The 18,436-nt window shown below is 43.4% G+C and overlaps 1 long non-coding RNA gene across 1 annotated transcript in view; it reads right to left on the reverse strand.

The window, feature by feature from the left end:
• Positions 1–17,967, reverse strand: part of LOC145357898 (uncharacterized) — a 62,285-nt gene extending 44,318 nt beyond the window's left edge. Inside the window, exons 1-2 of the long non-coding RNA XR_013889385.1 lie at positions 17,856–17,967; positions 14,466–14,608 (exon numbers count right to left, since the gene is read on the reverse strand). This is a non-coding gene — a long non-coding RNA (uncharacterized LOC145357898). The remainder of the gene's footprint in view (positions 1–14,465; positions 14,609–17,855) is intronic.
• Positions 17,968–18,436: the final 469 nt, after the last annotated feature.

The following is an 18,436-nucleotide window of genomic DNA, read 5'->3' on the forward strand; positions in this document are numbered from 1 at the left end:
GGCCCAAATCTGACAAAATATAGATAACTGAAGTTACATTCAAAGGAATCAGGCTCACGCCAACATGCATACACTACACAGAATTCAGAATTAAATACTGTTGATTATAAAGTATTTGCAGTTGAACTTTCAAAGGTTCATAATCAATATCCCTAAACTACAGCAAAAGTAGCGTGAATTGCTAAAATACAAAAGAAAAAGTAGTATACGGTGTATACTTGGTTAAGATTCATTAAGATTATGCTCCTCGGTTTTTGTCTCCTCACACGTTGGGTAATGCAAAATCCCTGGACAATTTCAGAGAAGGGCTACGAGACCGATATCTCATTTAATTGCTCTTTTACCACAACAGGCTTGAAGAGATGGTGGAAATTGATTGAGGCCTTTAAAACAGTGAAATAGAATTTGCATCAGTACACTGTATGAGTTAGCTGGGTTAGAGACAATCAGGAAATATCTGATTAATTTACGTATTTGCGGAATTACATGAGATGCCAAAGGACTTTCTTTACTCAGAAAGTAAACTTGTCACCTCATGCAGTGGGTGAGAATCCACCTTGAGTTGATATCACTGCCCCCAAAAGGTAGGAAGTGTCAACGTGACTCATGAACATGATGGTCACCTGGAACTTGTTTTGGAAAGGAACTGTCCAATTTCTCAGAACTTTGCATCATTTGAGCATGAGGAATTATATAAATGAAAGCATTACTGTTAATTAAAGAAACAAACTATCTACAACATAGCAGGTGTACATGAGTAGAAATGCTATTGTGTATATCATTAGAAATAGCTTGAGATGTACGCAGCTAGATATATAATATTGCGGGAATGATCTTATCAAAAACATTCTAACTGTTAAACAAGTGTGAAAACGGGAGAGAATTGCACTTTTTTTGGGTGAGTAAAAAATGGAATCTTACCTCACTTTGTGAAAGAAATTAAGCAAAATCTGTTTCCTGCCAGCAGGAGGAGGGACGGGGCTCACTGAAAGCCAGCAGTTAGCAGCAGAAAGCGCCACTGCACTTGGTCAGATCTCTGTGTTCTGGGAACACAGATCTGTCAGCCAGTCATTGTCTCCCCCAGCTACCACTGGACTCCGCAGCCTATCCATTCTGCCCCCACCCAGCCCCGCACCTGTATCGATCGCTCTCCCCACTGCACGCACTGTCCCATTCCTCCATCTCCACACATGCCAATCACCTCCTTCCACCTGCCATCTGAGCCCTCCACCTCCACATGCCTACCCCTCCTTCCTCCCGACTAACGCAGGGTTCAGGGACCAATCCCGGCCCTTGCCACGGATCGGTGCAAACCTAATTTCTCAACTATCTTGAGATCTTACCAGCTTTCCCCGCCCATCGGACAGCAATACAAAATGATGAAATTGCTGAATAGAGGCAGAATTATAAATGTAAACTATAGTTTAAGGAATATCAGCTATAAGCAGATTGGGACATTTGAACAATGTCTTTACCAGAATGATAGGGAGTGGGATAGCTTGATCTTGGGTTCAGACATAGCTCGGCACAACATCGACAGCCAAAGGGCCTGTACTGTGCTGTACTGTTCTATGTTCTAAACTACAATCAGGTGCTAATATCTCTTCCTCTAAAGTCCATCTGGCTGTATGAGTTGAGCCACAAACCTGCACACTGACCCATGGGATTGTCCAAGCAGAGACTGCCAGACAGCCTTCTACTGTAACCAGCAAAATGAACCTCTGCTTCATTGGAGGCTGCACCCAACAACATGAGACCTCAAATAATCTGGTTATCCTGCCATCAGAGGCCAAACCTCTATGCTGGCTGTACTGTATTAAATGCCCCAGCCGTGTTCCCTCAACCATATTGTTCCTGTGGTTTACAAGTATTGTCAATTTTTCAAATACGAGTTAAGAAATAGTGGCCTCTTGTAACAAAAATGATCAAATATATTTTACTAAAGGATCACCTTATCAGGTTTGTGTCAATATTTCTTGAATTGAACTGACAAGACCCTCTAACTCTGGCTACCAAGAAATAGTACTAGATCTAATCCATTGATGTAATTTTACTTCTCAACTTTTTGAGTGATTACCTGCACATTTAATTTTTAAATAAAGTCTATAGTTGTTACACAATGCACACCTCAGGCATTTCGAGCTGCTAGAGAGACAGAGATATGCAGCACAAAAACAGACCCTTCGGCCCAACTTGTCCATGCCGACCAGATTTCCTAAATTGAACCAGTCCCATTTGGCCCATATCCTCTTGAATCTTTCCTATCCATGTCCCTGTCCAAATGTACCCGCCTCTACCACCTCTTCTGGCAGCTCATTCCATATACTCACCACCCTCTGTGTGAAAAAGTGGCCCCTCAGGTCTCTTTTAAATCTTTCCCCTCTCACCTTAAAGCTACGCCCTTTAATTTTGGATATCCCTATCCTGGGGGAAAGAGCTTGGTCATTCACCTTATCTATGTGCCTCATAATTTGATAAACCTCTATAAGGTCACACCCCATCCTCCTATGCACCAGGGAAGGAAGTCCCAGTCTATCCCATTATGTGATACAGTGACATTAGGCAGTGAATGACCCTGTGTCCCACAGACAATGAAGGGCTAGTCAAAGTGATGGCAGTAATGCACTGATTTGTAACGGCTGCAGTGCTGATTGGAACTGTCGTGAATGTGTTCCATATGGGGTGGTACACACCCTGTGAGCGTCTGTCTGTAACACAATAGAACAGTCAGGGGTTCGGACATTGCCCCAAGCTACACCAACATGACTCTAACATACATGAACCAACACATTCCACGTGTCATTCTCACTCAAACTTTCAAATAGATCCAGCCATCTGATAGCCTTGCTGGAATTGGCTTCAACACAATGTGGCTTTATTTACATCTGTGAACAGATAGGCAGAGGGAGAGAGAGTGTACAAGGGCAAGAACGGCTTCAAATATTGGGTGTCGCGCAAAACATTCCAACTTATTCCTGATGAGAAATCATCTTGAAGTGACACTCTGACAGGTTATTTTAATTCAGAACAAAATTAACTAAAGAATTAAAACTAGGTCCACACAGATTGGGAGTGAGCCAAGGTTGAGATATGAAACAATCCCATTCTGAAATGATGCTACATGCCTATAGACGAGTGCTTTAATATTCCTAGTCCATGTTTTACCGCATGGTGCCTTTTCTTAAGTGATCTTGCTTGCCACTGTTCTTGGCTGCGATTTGACCTCTCCAACTGGAAGCCACAAGATCTTTGTAAATTATCATTTTAAACAATTTAAGTTTTTTTTCCCCCTCACCAACTTTCCCCCCTCCTCATCTCAAAGCATTGTCTTCTTGCTGGGGAAATGTTTCCCAGTGCACCATCTGGTATGTCCAGATGCTGACTGTGTATATGTGTGTCTTGATAGTGAGTGTTAGCAACCTATTCAACCATGGGGGGAACAGGAGCTGAGCTGAACTGGGTTTTCACCCAACCTCCACCCAGAGAGCGGACCTTTGAGATTTTCCTACCATTAAACCGAGTCAATTGAGTTGGTCCAGTTACGATCACATAATGGAGACCAGAAATTAACTTAAAGGCTTTCCTGTGTGATTCAGTTATGTACTCAATAACTGTGCCTTGGGGGAAACCTTTTTTCTCAATTTCCAAAACCTCCCAGCAATGTGTATGGATGGCACAGTGATTAGCAGTTTTGCCTCAGGGACCTTGGTTCGATTCCCGGCTCGGGTCACTGTCTGTGTGGAGTTTGCACATTCTCCCGTGTCTGCATTGATTTCCTTCAGGTGCTCCGGTTTCCTCCCACTAGTCTAAAGATGTGCAGGTTAGGTTCATCGGCCATGCTAAATTAACCCTAGTGTCAGGAGATTAGCAGGATAAATATGTGGGGTTATGGGGATAGGGCCTTGCTGAGGTAGTGGTCGGTGCAGACTTGATGGGCTGAATGGCCTCCTTCTGCACTGTAGCTATAATGTGTGATGGATACATCCAGTTTCTCTGACAGACCAGTGGAGAAAGGAAAACAGCATGAGTGGTTAATTTATAGGGCCTTCACCAACTATTAGCCCATTTAGTTTTTTGCCTTGAGATTGAGAGTCTGATATTTAACAAAGTCCAATCCTAAATGAATGAACTTTAACCACGATCTCACAATTTGTAAATAACATCAATCCTATAATCTTACCAACTGAGTGGCTCCATCTATAAACTCACGTTTAAGAAGTCAAAGGTTGTCATTTAGTGGGTAACAGCAAACATTGTGTGCTACTGATCCAGAAAATAGGAAATAGGAGCAGGAAGTCTTTTGGCTGATTGACCTTGCTGGGCTATTAAATATCCCCATCGCCCTTGATTTCCTTTGTATCTCTCTGTCTAGATGCAATGACTTTTCAACCACATCCCACTGTGATAAAGAATTCCAGACATCACCATACTTTGAATGACAAAATTTCTCCATGGCTCATGCACCAAAATGATCCGTATTCTAAAACCATGTCCTTTAGTTTTACACTCTGGCCAGGGGAAAACAGTAAGCTCCCAGAATTGAACAATGGTCAGAGCTGTGACTGAATAGTTAACCTAAGCATCGTGGATAAGAACTGTCCTAATCAATGTCCACTGATTGCTACTGGAAGTGTACATAGAATCCCTACAGTGTAGAAGGAGGCCATTTGGCCCATCGAGCCTGCACTGACCACAATCCCACCCAGCCCCTATCCCTGTAAACCCATGTATTTACCCTGCTAATCCCCCAACACTAAGGGGCAAGTTAGCATGGCCAATCAGCCTAACCTGCACATATTTGGACTGTGGGACAAAATTGGAGCACCTGGAGGAAACCCATGTAGGCATGGGGGGAACATGCAATCTCCTCACAGACAGTGGCCCGAGGCTGGAATTGAACCTGGGATGCTCGCACTGTGAAGCAGCAGTGCTAACCACCGTGCCACCACGCTGCATTGCTGTCACAAGGATAGCAATGGACTTCAATGTGTTACCCTCCACATTAGAAAAACTTATCAGTAATCATAGTCCAAGCATACACAAAAGGAATAACACTTAGGGTGCACGATGTGTAGAACTGTACTCTAGCAGGAGTTGTCTTATTTGGGAAATAAGTAGGTTAACCTGTATTGTTGCTGTGGCTAAACTTGTTGGACTAGCTGGAGAGATATTGTTCAGTGGGGGTCGAGGAGAAAAAAGGGCATCTAATCAAGAACCTTCTACCATTGCCTCGAATAAAATATGCTTGATGGGCAAAATTGCTATCTTCAAAAAGCTGTTCTCAGCAGTTTTGGAAGTTAAGTACTTCCAAAATGCAACAATGAGACAACACTACCTGAGGAGTCACAGATCTCAGGCGCCGATGGCTCAAATGAGTGTGCAAAATAATGTCCTATCTCTCCTTGCTAAACTATTTTACAATGCTGAAGTATCAGAAAACATACAATATCAATCCACACTGCTGCTGAGATGAAAATCTCCAACGTATGCATGTAAGTGCATCGGAACCAGCAACTTACACATTGCTCATTACAGCAATGTGTACTGGGTTCCTCTGTGTGCCTGTAACAAAAGCTGGTTCACTTGTGAAAAGGACACCTGCATAGTGCCTTCAATCAGCTACTGGCCTCCTGATTCATGGCTGAATCTCTTCAAGTGTCAAACGTGCTTTTGAATGAGTCTTGCGGATTGCAGGAAATTGACTGGATTGAATTATTATTTCTAAAGAGAAAAGGATACGTAACAAATAGGGATATGAACAAGTGTTTACCTGTCTGACACTCTGCTCCTTGCAGTTATACCTTCACTTCCATTGAGCAAAATAACACACAATGGCCGAAATTTTACGAGAATGATTCTTGCTAGTGTGAAAATGGGAGCGTTCCTGATCCATTTTTTGGGTGAGTTTTGATGACCAATCTTACGCACTTAGTCACTGGAAATATGAGCTAGACTGTTTCCAGCTGCTGCAGGCAGAGGGCTGGGCTTAATTCTCCAGCCAGCCTGGGAGCTACTGTGCATGTGCAGACCTCTGATGCTGCACATGTGCAATTTTCAGCAGCAGAGGTCTGATAGATAGAGAGAGAGCAGTCAGGCCTCTGCTGCTGCAGGCAGCCCCAACAAACTCCCCCACCCCCACAATCATGGGGCCCAAGGCCAATCGTGAGCCCCACATCTAGCCCACTTCATCCAGGCCGATTGTGTCCCTCCCTCCCAATCTGATTCCACGACGGACTGGCAGCGAGCCCCCCTGCTCTTGACCAGGCTGCCCCTTCCAGCCCTGCCCTGGAAAACATCCTGTTCGTGGGGAGCGGGTGTTTTCTTCACTGAGAGAACCTCTCCCAGCAAGGCCATAAAGGCAAGCAAGCCTGGACGATTGACATTAACATTTCAATATATTTAAATAAATGGGCAAGAGGTTGATCTCACCAGAAATTTGGCTCTCATAAAATCGCAAGAGCCAAGAAATCCAGCCTGATCCTGATTTCTTGGCTCTAACGCAATTTTACTTGTTCGCTCCACCCATTGATCCCACAGGGCAGGATTTTACGGCCTCATAAAATCCCGCCTGAGGTCAATGGTATTTAAATTAATATTTACATTCCTACTAAATATTGTTGAGTATCGCAATGAAACAGGAAGACATCTTACTCTTTGTGATAGATATTTCCTGTCTTTTTGTTAAAGAAATTATTCTAACACTGACATTTCCAAATTTATCCAGATTAAATATCACTCATCAATTGAGAAAGGAATAGTCGATCTTGGTTGGAGCAGAAGGCAGCACCTTTCGTTACCCATTCTGAAATTAAAATGAGAAGCTACTGAATGCAGTAAGAGTAAAATCCCGACTGTTTCTCACATTTCAGTTTCTTTGCTTAGAGATTTTTCTAATGTGTCCATATGTCCAAGTGCGGGCAGCACAGTGGTTAGCACTGCTGCCTCACAGTGCCAGGTATCTGGGTTCAATTCCTGGCTTGGGTCACTGTCTGTGTGGGTTTGCTCCAGTTTCTTCCCACAGTGTGAAAGATGTGCTGGTTAGGTGCATTGGCCATGCTAAATTCTCCTTCAGTGTACCCAAAAAGGTGCCAGAGTGTGGTGATTAGGCGATTTTCACATAACTTCATTGCAGTATTAACGTAAGCCTACTTGTGGCACTAAACTTTAAACACTATTGAGTTGTAATGTAGTTTGTCAATTTAATACAAGTTTGGAGTGGTAGCAATGTTCTGCCATTAGGTGTCCCTAGTAAACCTAATAGAAGCTAAACATCATGGTAAAGATATTGTTTTTCTTCCTGTATCTAATGGTGCACAAGGCAGATTTTCATCTGTTCCCATAACAAGATTTTCCCAGGAACAGATCGCTAGTCTGTTGCCAGGTGCTTATAACTTGATACTCCACATCAATTGTGACTGAGTAGGAATCTCTCCTGTTCTTACCACCAGCCATTGGCGTGTTAGAACATAGAACATTACAGCGCAGTACAGGCCCTTTGGCCCTCGATGTTGCGCCGGCCAGTGGAACCAATCTAATGACCCTCTAAGCTAAACTATTCCAATGTTATCCATATGCCTATCCACTAACCATTTGAATGTCCTTAAAGTTGGCGAGTCCACTACTGCTGCAGGCAGGGCATTCCACGCCCTTACTACCCTCTGAGTAAAGAACCCACCTCTGACATCCATCCTATAATTACCACCCCTTAATTTAAAGCTATGTCCCCTCGTGTTAACCATCACCATCCGAGGAAAAAGGCTCCACTGTCCACCCTATCTAACCCTCTGATCTTCTTGTATGACTCAATAAGGTCACCTTGTAACCTTCTTCTCTCTAATGAAAACAACATCAAGTCCCTCAGCCTTTCCTCATAAGACCTTCCCACAATTCCAGGCAACATCCTGGTAAACCTCCTCTGCACCCTTTCCAATGCCTCCACATCTTTCTTATAATGCGGCGACCAGAACTGTACACAATACTCCAAGTGCGGCTGCACCAGAGTTTTGTAGAGTTGCAACATGACCTCACGGCTCCGAAATTTAATCCCTCTACCAATAAAAGCTAACACACCGTACGCCTTCTTAACAACCTTATCAACCTGGGTGCCAACTTTCAGGGAGCTATGTACATCTCTCTGCTCGTCAACACTACTAAGAATCCTTCCATTAGCCCTATATTCTGTATTCCTGTTACTCTTACCAAAGTGAATCACCTCACACTTTTCTGCATTAAACTCCATTTGCACACCTCTCGGCCCAGCTTTGCAGCCTATCTATGTCCCTCTGCAAACTGTAACATCCATCCTCACTGCCTACAACTCCTCCGACTTTGGTGTCGTCAGCAAATTTACTAACCCATCCTTCTACACCCTCATCTAGGTCATTTATAAAAATGACAAACAGCAGTGGCCCCAAAACAGATCCTTGAGGTACACCATTTGTAACTGAACCCCAGGTTGAATATTTCCCAACAACCATCACCCTCTGTCTTCTATCAGCTAGCCAATTCCTGATCCAAACTGCTAAATCACCCTCAATCCCATGCGTCTGCATTTTCTGCAGTAGCCTACCATGGGGAACCTTATCAAACGCTTTGCTAAAATCCATATACAGCACGTCAGCTGCCTTACCCTTATCCACCTCTTTGGTAACCTTTTCAAAAAACTCGATAAGGTTTGTGAGGCATGACCTACTTTTCACAAAACCGTGTTGACTATCCCTAATCAATTTATTTCTCTCTAGATGATTATAAATCCTATCCCTTATAATTCTTTCCAAAACTTTGCCCACAACAGAAGTAAGATGTGTTGGAAGGATCTTGCAAGTTGACACTCAGTCTATTGGCCACATTATGAACACACCCTTCTTGGCCATCAAGTTGTGTGCGGGACTTGAACCCAGAGCTTCTGGCTCGGATGCAGGGATGCTTATCTACAATGCCTCCAGGCGAAGATGTGTTGGGGTGAAATTCCTTTTTTAATGGGTAAGTGAATGTCTGCTTTGTCTGTAATTAATAAGCTGCTAATGAAATTGCGGCTTTGAAACGTTGATTCCTCAGAATGTAATTTTGTTAGCAGGCCGTTAATTACAGAGAAAAATGTTTTTTTTTGTTACAGGAGGAGTTCTGATCAATTGATTTGGAACAGGATAGGTCTTTGTCACTTCCTTAAAAAACTGAATGAGCAAAGTCTAAAAGCGTTCATGTTTTGATATAATCATGCTGCTCTATTCTGTGGATCACTCTCCAGAACAAGGGAAAAGGAAAGCATTGGCTATAGATTGTCTATTACTGGCATTGAAGCAAAGCAAGACAAATAGAGCCCATCCCTGGGCAGCTCTGTCCAGTATTCACTCAGCTGTACCTGGTGCTCTGGATTAGAGAGAAGCTTCAGGATGAGTTATCACCTGGACCTTATTCCACTCATTGGAAAACATTCAAGGCCAGCAATCCAACTCATTCTAAATACCTTATCTGTCCTCTGACTGGGAAGTACTTGTTTCCTACATTACAATAGTAACTACACTTACAAATTATTTCACTCGTTGGTGCTTTGGGATGAACTGAGGTTATGAAAGGCATTGTCTCTCTTAGTTCATTTTGTTGCCCAAATTATGGCAGCACAGTGGCACAATGGTTAGCACTGTTATCTCCCAGTGTTAGGGGCCCGGGTTCAATTCCAGCCTTGGGCAACTGTCTATGTGGAGTTTGGTTCCCCAGATCTGCATGGGTTTCCTTCGGGTGTTCTGGTTTGCTGCCACAATCCAAAGATGCACAAGTTAGGCTGACTGGCCATGCTAAGCTGTTCCTTAGTGTCAGGGTGATTAGCAGGGTAACTATGTGGGGTTAAGATTGCAGGCTCGATGGGCCAAATAGTCTCCTTTTGCACTGTAGGGTTCTACAATTTTATGGTTCTTTGATTCTAAGATACTTTACTGAGAACAAATACAATCAGATTCAGACATGGGCTCCTCAATGTACTCCTTAACACAGAGCCATCAAAACGTCGGATAGGAAAAGACCAGCATCCACCCAGCCTGTCCCACCACCATGCCTCACAAATCAGAATCAATAAATCACTCCCTATCAATCTGCGGAGAGGTGAAACAAAAACAGACAAAAGCCCGAGCTAATTAGGAGAGAATAATTGGGCAAGTTCCCCTCCATTCTCTTTAAGCGATCAAATCTAGGTCAGGGTCTACATTGATTCTGGCTTGTACAACATCATCTCCTCCCCAGCCACAAACACATCCAGTTTTTTCTTGAAAGTGTACAATGAATCAGCATTCACTGCACAAGCAGGGAACTGGTTTCATAGCTGTATTCTTCTGCAGGACAAAGAAACTCGCAACATCCAACCTCGTTCTTCAATTAAGTAACGTGGAGGCATGACCTTGCGTGCTCTCTAACCCACCAAGTTCAACTCAGTTTGACATAACTATCCAGCCCCTTCCTACGGTGCAAGTGTCAATTACAAGGGGGCATAGGTTCAAGGTGAGAGGGGGAGTTTCAGGGAGATGTGCAGGGGAAGCTTTTCATGCAGAGGATGTTGGGTGCCTGGAACACACTGCCAAAGGAGGTGGAAGCAGACACATTAGCGACATTTAAGAGACATCTAGATGGGTGCGTGAATAGGGAGGGAATAGAGGGACATGGACCGAGTAAGGGCAGAAGGTTTTTTTTAAGTTTAGTTAGGGCACCATGATTGGCACAGGTTTGGAGGCCTGAAGGGCCTGTTCCTGTGCTGTACTTTTCTTTGTATTGTTTTATAACATCCTCTAAAACACACTAAACCAGCTCTTTAATCCTGTCTGCGTGGCCGAGGAGATTTAAACAATGTTGATCATATTGTCTCCCTATGGATCTATTTTAAAACTTTTCTATGAACCAAACTCAACTCAAACTAAAACTCAATGTCTTTCACCTAGAAAATCAAAACATGTTAGACTTTAACAGAGGAAACAAGAAAAGCGTTCGTTAAAATGTAAAACAGGTAATAAAAGATATGAACATGCAATGAGGGAAAGAGAATGTGAAGCATGAATGCAACATTGAAGTAAGTTACTGTTGAGTTTTGGAGCACTGAACAATACCTCTCCAGCTAGTCCAACAAGTTTAGCCACAGCAACAGTGCAGATTAACCTACTTGTAGAGGCAATAGCCTAGTGGTAAATATATCAATAGACTATTAATCCAGAAACTCAGCTAATGTTTTGGGCACCCAGGTTCAAATCCAGCCATGGCAAATGGTGAAATTTGAATTCAATAAAAAATATCTGGAATTAAGAATCTACTGATGACCATGAAACCATTGCCAGTTGTTGGAAAAACCCATCTGGTTCACTAATGTCCTTTAAGGAAGGAAATCTGCTGTCCTTCCTTGGTCTGGCCTACATTGGACTCCAGGGCCAAAACAATGTGGTTGATTCTCAGAGTGGCCTAGCATGCCACTCTGTTTCAAGGGCATGTAGGAATGGGCAATAAATGCTGGCCATGTCCGATGAATGAGTAAAAAACTCTCAACATTATTATTACTCCTTAACACCAGCAATAGTATAACTTTGGCTTAGTTTCAGCATCATTAGTGAATGTATGTATACTGCACTATTGGGGAATAAAAGATTACAAAACTAAAGAGGGACAAAAACGAACAAATTGAAATCATTGCAAAGAAGTTTGGAAAATGGCATTTCCTGTACTACATCCTATTTTACTGAGTCTCAGATTCACTAGTTTTGTTTCAACCACATATTAGCTTATCATTTTTTTTGTGGTTAGAATTTGAGTTTAAAGCCTTGATTTTCTAATCAAAGACATATTAATGCTGGCGTTAACTCATTTAGTTTTAGCAGGAAATGCTGGCGTTAAGATAACACTGACCAGATGTGTGCGCTCGTATTCACACAGATTTGTATCTACGTGCATACTGTGTTGCCTATCCTGCATTCTGAGTATGCATTGGTTTTTTCTCATACCTATGTTTGTAATTTGCAACCTGGTGCTAAGGTCCCTCCAACTCATTATCCATCATTGATAGCCTTCTGTCTTGTAAGATAATTGTTTGTGCTGTGGTGCTCATTGTGCTAAGAATTGCCTGGTGTAGTTCGGGAGTCCAATGTGGTAATGGCAGTGTCTACCTCATGAGCTGCAGAGAGGAGACCGTGGGGTGAGAAGGTGCACAATTCACTGGCCCCTGTTTTCCCTGGGGCCCCTGCTCCGCCAGTTTTTTCATTGTGCTTGCCTCTTCCAATGGCCCTACAAACATTCAGCTTCCAGAGGGTACAGATATCAGCAACTATCTCCCAGTACTCAGCATCAAGTCCACCATCTTCCTATCTCATTGATTCAACACAGCCTGACTGAAAACACAGAAGACAGGCCAACAACAAGCTGGACAAACTTCTTGTTCCATCCGGCAGAGCAAGAAACGTCAACAAGTACTGCATTTTCACAAAGTTAGCCTAGCCAATGAGATAGTACAGTCAAACAAAAATCCCAGGTCTAAAGTTACCCATCCTCCAAACCCAGTATGGGGATAAGCAATCTTGATTATTAAAAACTTTCTTCAATCACCAGAACATTCTTCAACTTTGTCTTTTCTCCTGGCGATTTCTCTTCTTATCCAGCATCAGAGATAAGTGGGGTCATTCCCTGATAGTTAATCTTGTGTGTCAATGATCTGATTATTTGAGGAAATACAGAAAATAGGAGGAGTAAGCCATTCAGCCATTTGACCCTTCCCCACCATTTAGTATGGTTGATCAATGCCATGTTCCCACATACTCCCCCATACCCCTGGACACCTTTAGAGTCTAGACATCTATCTATTTCCTTCTTAAGTGGCTTGGCCTCCACAGCTTTCTGTGGTAGGGAATTCCATAGGTTCACCATCTTCTGAGAGAAGAAGTTCCTCCTCATCTCAGTCCTAAATGGCTTATCCATATCCTGAGACTGTGACCCCTTGTTCTAGAGCACCATTCCCCCCTGCCCCCAGCCAGAAGAAACAACATCCTTCCTTCTAGTCTGTTCAGCCCTGTCATTGAGATGCCTTCTCATTCTCCTAAACTCCAGTGAGTACAGGCCTAGTCTACCCAATCTCTCATTATCCAATAAACCTGCCAGCCAAGGAATCAGTCCTGTGAACTTTCACTGCACTCCCTCTTTGTTAAGTATATCCTTTCTTAGGTGAGGCGACCAAAACTGAAGACAGTACTCCAGATGTGGTCTTACCATGACCCTGTGCAGCTGCAGTAAAACATTCTTACTCTAGTACTCAAGTCCTCCTGCAATGATGGCCAAAATATTATTTGCCTTCCTATCCGCTTGCTATATCTGCATACTTGCTTTCAGTGACTTGTGTACAAGGATGCCCAGGTCCTTTTGTATGTCAACATTTCCCAATCTGTCACTATAATACTCTGTCATTCGGTTTTTCTTACTGAAGTGGATAACTTCACATTTATCCACATTATACTGCATCTGCCATGTATTTGTGCACCCATTCAACTCGAAGCCTCTTAACATCCTCCTCACCACTCAATTTCCACATATGCTTATGTTGTCAGCAAATTTGGAAATATTACTTTTAGTTCCCAAATCATCGATGTAAATTGTGGATAGCTGGGGGCCCAAGCATTGATCCATGTGAGATCCCACTGCCACTTCAGAATAAACCAATTCATTCCTACATTCTGTTTCCTCTCTGCTAACCAATTCTCAATCCATGTCATTATATTATCTCTAATCCCATGTGCTTTAATTTTGCATGCTAACCTCATGTGGGTCTTTAACAAAAGCTTTCTGAAAATCCAAATACACCATATCTACCAGTTCACCCTCATCAATTCTGCTAGTATCGGCTTTTAAAAAAATCCAGTAGGTTGTTGAACCTAATTTCCCTCTCTTGAATCCAAGTTAGCTTTGTTTTATCCCATTGACATTTTCCAAGTGTCCTGTTATAAGAACTAGGAGCTGGGGTAGGCCATCTGGCTCCTTGTGCCAGCTCCACCATTCAGAACGATCATGGTTGATCTCTTCATGGACTCAGCTCCACTTACCCGCCTGCTCACCATAACCCTTAATTCCTTTACTGTTCAAAAACGTATCTATCCTTGCCTTAAAAATATTCAATGAGGTAGCCTCAACTGCTTCACTGGGCAGGGAATTCCACAGATTCACAACCTTTTGGGTGAAGAAATTCCTGCTCAACCCAGTCCTAAATCTGTTCTCCTTATTTTGAGGCCATGTCTTAATTTCAAGGGGGCATGGCCTCACATTCTTTAGAATGAACTACAGCATTTCCCTACTCCTATCTTAGGCTAACCAACCTATAGTTCCCTGCTTTCTTCTTCCCTCATATTTTTAAATAGCCTGGTTATATTTCCCACCCTCCAATCTACTGGAACTGTTCCAGAATGTATAGAATTTTGGAAAATAACAACAAGTACATCCAGTATTTCTACAGCTACCTCCTTTAGTATCCTGGGATGTAGATTATCAGACCCCGGGGATTCAGTCCCATCAGTTTCTCCAGCACTGCTTTCATTCGGTTCCTCCTTCTTAGTGAACTCTTGATTCCCTAGCATTTCTGGCAAGTTATTTGTGTCTTCCTCTGTGAAAACAGGACAAAAGTAATCACTTAATTGCTCTGCCATCCCCTTGTTCTCTTATAAATTTTCCCATTTTGGAATGTAGGGACCAACATTTGCCTTCACTAATCTTTTTCTTTTTATGTACTTATTGTAGCTTTTACAGTTCGCTTTTATGTTCCTTGCAGGTTTACTCTTGTACTCTATTTTATCCCCCTTAATCAATCTCATGGCCTTCCTTTGCTGAATTCAAAACTACTCCCAATTCTCAGGCTAACTACTTCAGCGAGCAACTTTAAATTACTCCTCTTTGGATCTAACATTATCCTTAATTTCTTTCGTTAGCCACGGTTCGTCATTTGTCTCATGTTTTTGTGCCAGAAAGGAATGTATAATTGTTACAATGCATACATTTGTTCCTTAAATATTAGCCATTGCCTCTCTACCACCATGCCTAACAATGAAATTCCCCAATCTATTTTCACCTACTCATGCCTCATACTTTCGTAAATTCCTTTGTTTAGATTGAGGACCTTAGTTTTAAAGTTTACTTATTAATGTGACAAATAGGCTTATATTAACACTGTAAATGAAGTTACTGTGAAAATTCCCTAGTTGCCACACTCCTGCACCTGTTTGGGAGAATTTAGCATGTTTTTCAGACTGTGGGAGGAAACCAGAGCACTCAGCGGAAAACCACGCAGACACGGGGAGAACATGAAAACTCCACACAGACAGTGACCCAAGGCCGGAATTGAACCTGGATCCCTGGCGCTGTGAGGCAGCAGTGCTAACCACTGTGCCACCTGCCACCCCTTAGTTTCAGATTGGACTTCTTCACTTTCCATCTTAATGAAGAAACATCGCAAACTTTACTGACAATTGGAATTGGAGGGAGAGAGATCTTCTTTTTCAAGTAGCATGCTTAGTGGCTTACTGGTGAAAATCTCTCTCTCACTGGTCAGGGCTGAGAGTGCTTCAATGTTATTTGCTGTGTAAAGTCTTATTTGACCTGATGTTACCATTATCCCCCTAGATAACACTGACTTTGTATGCTCATGCGATGCCTCATCTCCTGACTAGCTACAAACCTTCACGCTGTCTCCCCTTAATCACTCTAGTAAAATTAAGCTGGATCACATTAGACAGATGACATAGTTGCACAGTAGTTAGCATTGCTGCCTCACAGCGCCAGGGACCTGGGTTTGATTCCCAGCTTAGGTCACCATCTGTGCAGAGCCTGCACATTCTCCCCATGTCAGTGTGGCTTTCCTCCGGGTGCTCCAGTTTCCTCCCACAGTCCAAAGGTGTGCAGTTAGATGCATTGGCCGTGCTAAATTCTCCCTCTGTGTACCCAAACAGCCGCCTCGGGGATTTTCACAGTAACTTCATTGCAGTGTTGATGTAAGCCTACTTACATTATTAACTTACAATTAACTTAAAGTTTTATTTTCACAAGGTACCTCTGAATTGGTGAATGCATCAACTGCACCAAAGCTTCAAGTTCCCTGAGCTTCCTTGTTCAGTAGAAGAGGGATGCGCTTTAAAATGGGCTGGAGAAGAGATGAGCAAACATAACCCTAGAGGATCAGAAGACAATTGGGTGCGTAAAAAATCTAGGTCCAATATTGAAAATGTAATGGGGCAAAGTATGTAGTTAACAGCTACTGTCATCCAGAAACCAAGTAGTAAGGCAGGGAAAATGCCATGGAGAGCATGCAGAGAAAAGCGTTCATGGAATGGGAGAAGCAGGAGTATAGTGGATAGCAGTGGCAGCTGCCTAAGTATGCTTGTAACAGTTAGCATATTAGTTGCTAGCCTTTAATGAATAGATTTCCTACTCTGTGGCACACTGTTACATCAACAGACTTGTCCCATTACCTCCTGTCATCAGGCATTTGATTTGAGACTTCCCATGCCCTGACACTTCACCAGGCCCTGCACTGCTGTTGCGCAGATGCCATTTCGTGTGAACATTTCCTCAAAGTTGCATTCCTTATTAAACCAGCACAACTTCAAGAATGCTAATAATAGCAATGGGCATCATTCCATTGAGGCAAAAGAGAAGTGGAGTCAATCTGGAATAACTAAGGGATGTCGATTTATTCTCCAGAATGATGATGAAATATCCCCAACGGTGGAACAAATACATATCTGAATGTTCCCAGACTGAGCAGCCAAAGGGAACATTAAGGCAAAGCTGGATTAAGCCTCAATGTTGTAACAAGCTCAAGAGAAAGCTCAGATTGGTTATTCTGTGCTTGATGAAACTTAGTTTGTGAATGATCAATGATTTAGTGAAACTGTTTCATATTTTGTTATCTCCTGCTGTGTGAAGCAGTCCTACCAAAATTCAACCTCGTGCATTGGATGTCTTTGTTTACCAGCAGAAGGTGTTTCATGATTGGACACGGGGTGATATAATTGGCCCCTAATTTGAACAGGGCAAATCTTTCCTTTCATCAAATCCCTACAGTGCAGAAGGGGGCTATGTGACCCATCGAGCCTGCACCGACAACCCAGGCCCCATTCCCGTAACCCTACGTATTTACCCCGTCATTTCCCCAATGCAAAAGGGCGATTTAACATGGCCAATCAACCTCACTCGCACATCTTTGGACAGTCCCTGTGGGAAGCCCTCAGAACAGCTGCTTAGTGCTGGGGAGCTAAATCTTTCCATCTAAAATCAGGCCAAATTTGGCCATCAAATGCCCACAGGAGGCAGCAAAAATTCTCGAGAATATAATTGACCAGGTCCCAGTATTAGGAGGCCGGTTTCTGGGCTCAGACCGACAGCGCGGGATTAGCGACCCGCCTGCACTGATTGCAGGAAAGTGGCCAACGGCTGGGTTCATTAAGAGTTAGCGCAACGCCGCGGGGGCTGCCTGGCAACCAGCGTGTTCTGCAATCGACCGCACGCACCTCAGTCAGTGACCCTGGAGTCCATGTGTCGCTGGCGACACGATGCAGGACACGCTGAGACCAAGATGGGGAATGTTTTGCAGTGTGAAAAATACTTGAGGTTTACAGTAACCCGTGGAAGGCAACCTGCAGCAGAAATTCCAAAAGCCTGACTGCTTCTCATCAGCGGGATAAACACAGAGTGACGGCAGGAGGGAACAATTAGAACAGGATATTACACATCGGGGCATGTTAAAGAAAAGCCACACTCTAAGGCCGCACTGCCCCGTGGACCCCGCCAGATGTTTTTGATGAGTAGCTCTCTCTCGGAGTCCCTGTGATCTTGTTTAATTAAACGCAGTCACTTACATACAGCATTTCATGCTAACAGCACCATCTTATTCCGGTCCGGATATGGAAGACAGCCAGATTCCCTTGAACAGCTTCTCCTCAGTATAAAAGCAAACTCCACCAGGCCCGGCACTCAACCCCCAACAACCACACCCCCTCCCCCACCCATCCAACCTCCCCCCCCCCCACCCCACTTCCACACTCCCAACCCCCAACCACTGGCCCCCAACCAAATTCCGCTCCCCCCACCCCCACCCCCACCCCCACCCCCCGCCACTACCCCACAAAATAAAACCCCCAAAACTGAAACGTTTAAATACTCTTCAGGAAATAATCACTAGTGTTTTTTTCTTTATGTTTTTCCAATTTAAAAGCAGTTTCGTTCCCTGCCTGACTGATGGTAGAGTGTGTTCAAAAATGGACTGGGGCTCTGGCAATCTTATTTAGTTACAGTTGAATAAATTCTCTGCTTTCATGAAATGACTGGCCTCGGGCAGTGACAGCAGTTTAATACACAACAACCGGTAACTGAAAGGCCCTGGTTTGTAACACAGTAACAATATCCTGCCTCTCTCGCTCTCCTAATGCAAGGGCATTCA

This window comes from Carcharhinus amblyrhynchos, chromosome 24 (assembly GCF_965287045.1).
Source record: "Carcharhinus amblyrhynchos chromosome 24, sCarAmb.v2.hapA, whole genome shotgun sequence".
Classification (NCBI taxonomy): domain Eukaryota; kingdom Metazoa; phylum Chordata; class Chondrichthyes; order Carcharhiniformes; family Carcharhinidae; genus Carcharhinus; species Carcharhinus amblyrhynchos.